The sequence below is a fragment of the Nomascus leucogenys genome, chromosome 10 (genome assembly GCF_006542625.1).
Source record: "Nomascus leucogenys isolate Asia chromosome 10, Asia_NLE_v1, whole genome shotgun sequence".
NCBI classification, from domain to species: domain Eukaryota; kingdom Metazoa; phylum Chordata; class Mammalia; order Primates; family Hylobatidae; genus Nomascus; species Nomascus leucogenys.
In genome coordinates this window covers 52802255-52808359 of record NC_044390.1, presented here as the reverse complement: position 1 = coordinate 52808359, position 6105 = coordinate 52802255, and positions in this window count along the sequence as shown.

Below are 6105 nucleotides of genomic sequence, written 5' to 3'. Positions count from 1 at the left end.
TACAGGCATGCACCACCACACCTGGCTAACTTTTAAATTTTTTATACAGACAGGGTTTCGCCATGTTGCCCAGGTTGGTCTCGAACTCCTGGACTCAAACCGGTCCTCCTTTCTCGGCCTCCCAAAGTGTTGGGATTACAGGCATGAGCCACTGCACCCAGCTCAGTTCTTTCTTAAAGCAGCTGAGAGTTTTGTTTTCTTCAGTGTTCACCTTCCTTGTCTCCAGTTCCAATGCTGGCAGTGGTTCCTACCTCTGTTGGGTTTCTAGATCGTTTGGGAATGGGGTTGATGGGTTTCTGTGAAACACATTTTCCAAGTCTTGGGCTTTCTCTGGAGGCGAAGGTGGATGCTGGCAGGTGACTTGCAGTGGGCGCCTGGCAGTGGGTGTGGACTGTGACTGGCAGGTGGAAATGAGTAGGGACACTATTGTTCCCTCCACGCCAGCCTTCTTTTTGCTGGAAATGCCCCCTCCACACCCCTGGTAGCTCTCTGTGTCCTGAGAAATCCAGAGTGTGGGAGACATCACTGCATCTGTCCCCCCAGCTTCTGTGAAGGGAAGCTGTGGCCTCTTTTGAATGCGGGGAACAACTGAAGACTCAGGGATCACCCAGAGGTCTGGTGGAAAACAACTTCAGGCTTCATCTTGCTCTATTCCTCCAAGGTCTGGTCCATGGGCCTCTGAGGAGAAAACAGGTCTAGCCAAGACAGGGGCACAGTGGGGAAGGGGGTGTGCCAGGCCTGAACTGAGCTAAGCACCTGCCCCGGGCTCCACACTTCTATCTTTCTTTTGTCTTCATTTCGCCTCTGTGTTTAAAGCACTGTGTGACATCGCTCCTTAGAGATATAACCTATTGTCTGCTCATTGTTGAGTGTGTGTGTCATCTTTGTGTTCTTGCAGTGGTTTCACATTTCCTTACCGAGTCAAGCCAGTATCCCATCCTTCCTCATAATGCACAACATTTGGCTCATTTTATTTTTCTCATTGTCATTTTTTATTTTTATTTTTTGAGACGGATTCTCACACTGTCACCTGGGCTAGAGTGCAATGGCATGATCATGGCTCACTGCAACCTCCACCTCCTGGGTTTACACAATTCTTCTGCCTCAGCCTCCCGAGTAGCTGGGATTACAGGTGCCCGTCATCACACCTGGCTAATTTTTGTATTTTTAGTAGAGATGCAGCTTCACCATGTTGGCCAGGCTGGTCTTGAAGTCCTGACCTCAGGTGATCCACCTGCCTTGGCCTCCCAAAGTGCTGGGATTACAGGTGTGAGCTACTGTGCGTGGCCGAGTTTTTTACAAATATTTTTCTTTTGGTGGAACTCATCTATGCACTCTCTGGTGTGTTTTTCCACCTTTGTTGGGTCTCGGCTTAAAATATCATGTGGGCTAGGTGTGGTTACTCACACCTGTAATCCTAGCACTTTGGGAGGCTGAGGCAGGAGAATCCCTTGAGCCCAGGAGTTCAAGACCAGCCTGGGCAACATGGCAAGAGACCCCACATCTACCAAAACATACAAAACTTAGCTGGACATGGTGGTGCATGCCTGTGGTCCCAGATACTCAGGAGGGTGAGGTAGGAGGATCACCTGTGCCTGGGAGGTTGAAGCCCCAGTGAGCCATGATGACACCACTGTAGTCCAGCCTGGTCGACAGAGCAAGACTCTGTCTCAAAAAAAAAAAAATCCTGATGCAAGCAGGCGAGGACCAAGTCCCATTCCCTCTTGCCTCATTTTCAGAGCCTGGGGTAGGGGCTACAGGTGGCATAGGAAGGGTCTGCAAAGTGGGTGGGACTTGGCAGGTGTTGGGAAGAGGAATAGGGGTGGCAAGTGTCAATGGTGGAAAGACAGGCTGAGGAGTGTGGTGGGAAGGCTGGGGGAGAAAGGTGAGAAGTGATTCGGGGGGCTTCCCTGATGAGTCCTCATGGCGGGTGCTGAGGCGGGGAACAGGGGTGCAGGGATGGTGATCAGGGCACCTGGTGCCCTGACCAACTTGATGATGGCATCTCTTTTAAGATGCCCAAGTCTGTGCACTTTTATTCCTTTATTCGGCCCCTAGCATCCCCTCCCCACCCCAAAGAAGGTCAGTGGCATGTGTGTGGGGATGTAGCTCAAAAAAGAAATAAGATGGAGTGGAAAGGAAAGAAAGGAAGAAGCAGGAATTCAAGGTGGGTGGGCTGAGCTTGGGGCCACCTAGCCCACCTGCTCCAATCAAGGACTGGAACAAGCCTGAGGCCACTTGGAGCGGCAGGGCTGGGCAGGGACAGGGGGTGGAGGCCGAAATCACAGCTTCCCCATCAGACCAGATGTGTGGAGGAAGTGTCCCAGATGGCAGTAGTTTCTCGGCCAGGAGGGGAATCCTGGAGATGGTTCATGTCTGTGATCCCAGTGCTTTGGGAGGCTGAGGTGGGAGGATTGCTTGAGCCCGGGAGTTTGAAACCAGCCCTGGGCAACATGGCGAGACCCCATCTCTACAGAAATTTAAAAAAAAAATTAGCCAGTTGTGGTGTCATGCACCTGTAGTCCCAGCTACTTGGGAGGCTGAGTTGGGAGGCTTATCTGAGCCCGGGAGGTGGAGGCTGCAATGAGCCGTGATTACACTACTGTACCCCAGCCTGGGCAACAGAGCAAGACCCTGTCTCAAAATTAAGAAAAAAAAAAAAAAAAAGGGCCAGGCGCAGTGGCTCACGCCTGTTATCTCAGCACTTTGGGAGGCCAAGGTGGGCTGATCGCTTGAGGCCAGGAGTTTGGGACCAGCCTGGCCAACACAGCAAAACCCCATCTCTACTAAAAATACAAAAATTAGTCAAGAGTGGGTGGTGCGCGCCTGTAATCCCAGCTACCTGGGAGGCTGAGACAGGAGAATTGCTTGAACCTGGGAGGCGGAGATTGCAGTGGTGTGAGATCGCGCCACTGCATTCCAGACTGGGCGACATAGCAAGACTCTGTTTCAAAAAAAAAAAAAATTCCCTGCTCTGCTTTTCTGCTCGTTGCTGGCATAGAAACATCTAGAACAGAAAGTATCCATTCTGGGGCAGATGGGAGAGCTGGAAAAGTAGATTCAAGATGCCTTTTAGTCTTGGAAGTTTCTTCCAGGAAGCAAGACCAGCTGGTATGTTTACACCTGCACTCCAGTGCCCTGGGGAGGTGACCGGGTGGAGGGGGATGGCTCATGGAAATCTGCCCCGCACAGCCAGCCCCCTTTAGGCTGCCACTGTCTAGACCGTTGGCCTTCGACCTCTCTGCCTCTTGTGGCGTCTGAACCTAGACGTCCCTTTTGGAGAGAGCCGGACAAAGCCCTATTCTCCGCAGCCCCAGCCACTATCCTGAGGCCTCTGGGAGCCGCGTGATCCTGCGGCCAGCGTGGGGTGCTGATGATGGTCGAGGAGGCAGGTCTTTGCCAGGTTGCCCCATGCAGGCGCCCGTCCTCAGCATCCTAACTTGAGGGGCAGGAGAGGCCTTTGTTCTTATAATCCGGATTAAATTTCCCTTCCCCGGGCCAAGTGCCTCATGAGGGCCCAGGGCTGCTGGTTGGGAGGGAAAGCGTCCCCGTTTTTGCAGTGAGGAGGCAAGCTGAGGGCTGGGGTTCCATTTAGACCCTTGGCAGAATGGCTGTTGGAGAGGCAGGCGCTGCCCAGTGCCCATGTCTGGAAAGCTAATTCCCGGGTGGACGCTGAACATACCTGCTGAGAGACTCTGTCCCCTGGTTTCCAGGACAGTTGTCACAAGCTGAGTGGTGGAGGACTCTCAGGCCTTGAGGGACCCAGTCCCACCCCAAACTGCTCCCCCTCCTCCAAATTCCCTTTCTCCTCCTGTTCTTTCTCCCCGCTATGCCTCCCCCCAGTTACCCACAGAAGTGCCTGCCTCTCCAGCGCTCACAGAACACACAAAAAGGGACAGGAATTGGTCACTGGGTGGTGGCCCTGGCTCCTGACGATCCAGACCAGGGTCTGGCCCAAGCCATTCACAGAGGTGGGGTCTGGGGCCTGGGGGCTTTTGTGTCCTGACACTGTCTCAAGGAGATCCCACATAGGGATTTGAATTAGGCTTTCTGCTTGCTAAGGCCTGTGGCATCTGAGCCTGGCTGAGGGCCAGGCAAGCCTCCCCTGAGCCTTTGGAAGCCGAGTTCACTCTCTGCCTGCCCAGGGGAGCACCGGCTTGGTTCTGGGGGCTCCTCTAACATCTCAGGTTTTTATCTTGTCTTACATTTCTCTCTAGGAAAAAACTCTTCCCTGCCAAAGGTGACTGTGTTTTCTGCCACCAAAGGAGGGTCTGGTCCCTCCAGGCTCAGCGTGGCTTCTCCCTGACCCCCCCTAGAACTTTTGCCAGTGCCTTTTCTGAAACTCCTGTGTCCTGGACCCCCCAGGCGGAGAAGGATATGCCGGATTCTGCCTGAGACTGGGCTCTAGGAGACCCCAAATTTGACACCACAGAAAGCAAATAAAACACTTGAAATACACATACATTTCCTGTGTGTTCTTGTGTGGGGCTGGAGTTCACCTGGGTGCCCGGGGATAGAGGGGACCCCGTGTCACTGGGTTTCCATTCTCGGTGGTGCTGGGCCCAGGGCAGCTGGTGACCCTGTGCTGAGTGAGTGAGGGGGTGGAATTCTGCCCCGAGTGGTCTCCTTCCTCAAAATCAGAGGCCTGGCCGAGCGCAGTGGCTCACACCTGGAATCCCAGCACTTTGGGAGGCCGAGGTGGGTGAATCACCTGAGGTCAGGAGTTCCAGACCAGCCTGGCCAACATGGCGAAACCCCGTCTCTACTAAAAATATAAAAATTAGCCGGGTGTAGTGGCACGTGCCTGTAATCCCAGCTACTCAGGAGGCTGAGGCAGGAGAATTACTTGAACCCAGGAGGCGGAGGTCGCAGTGAGCCAAGATCGCACTCCAGCCTGGGCAACAGTGTGAGACTCAGTCTCAAAAAACAACAACAAACCACGGACCTTTGTTCCAACACACAGGGAGGTTGAGGAACTTGCCTGTGGTAACACAGGCACTGGGATTTGAGCGATGATCTGCATCAACCTCCAGGGCATAGAAAATCCCCGTCATGGCTGGGCGCGGAGGCTCATGCCTGTAATCCCAGCACTTTGGGAGGCCGAGGCGGGTGGATCACCTGAGGTCAGGAGTTCAAGACCAGCCTGACCAACATGGTAAAACCTTGTCTCTACTAAAAATACAAAAATTAGGCCGGGCTCGGTGGCTCATGCCTGTAATCCCAGCAATTTGGGAGGCCGAGGCGGGCGGATCACGAGGTCAGGAGATCCAGACCATCCTGGCTAACACAGTGAAACCCCATCTCTACTAAAAAATACAAAAAATTAGCCGGGCATGGTGTAGTCCACTACACCACGTGCTGTAGTCCCAGCTACTCGGGAGGCTGAGGCAGGAGAATGGCGTGAACCTAGGAGGCAGAGCTTGCAGTGAGCCGAGATCGCGCCACTGCACTCCGGCCTGGGTGAAAGAGTGAGACTGTCTCAAAAAAAACAAAACGAAAAAGAAAAAATTAGCCGGGTGTGGTGGCAGGCACCTGTAATCCCAGCTACTTGGGAGGCTGAGGCAGCAGAATCACTTGAACCCGGGGAGTGGAGGTTTCTGTGAGCTGAGATCATGCCACTGCACTCCAGCCTGGGCGACAGAGCAGGACTCCATCTCAAAAAAAAAAAAAAAAAAAATCCCCATCACTCTGACAGGGGATGCCATGCCATTGCCACCTTTACAGACAGGGAAACTGAGTTTCCACCAGTTGAAGCCCCTTGTCCCCTATGTCACGGCCAGGGAGAGTAGGGGTGGGAATGTGAACCCAGGCCGGCTTCTCTGGAGCGGAGGGCCTTGAAGAACACAAATGGACGTGTTCATTCCCTACGCCTGTCCTCAGCAGGAATGAAGACACCCTGGTCTCTAGCTCTCTGACAATAAAACTTTTGACACCAAAGGGACTTGGACAACAAGGAAGATGTCCTGGAGCAAGTGGACCCCATGGGTTGGGGGAACTTCCTCAGAGTCACAGAGGACTGAGGGTTCTTGCACCCCCAGTGGAGGTATTCATATCTGGGTGGTCTTTCCCATAGGGTCGACTCTTATTATTTAATGTAGAGACAGG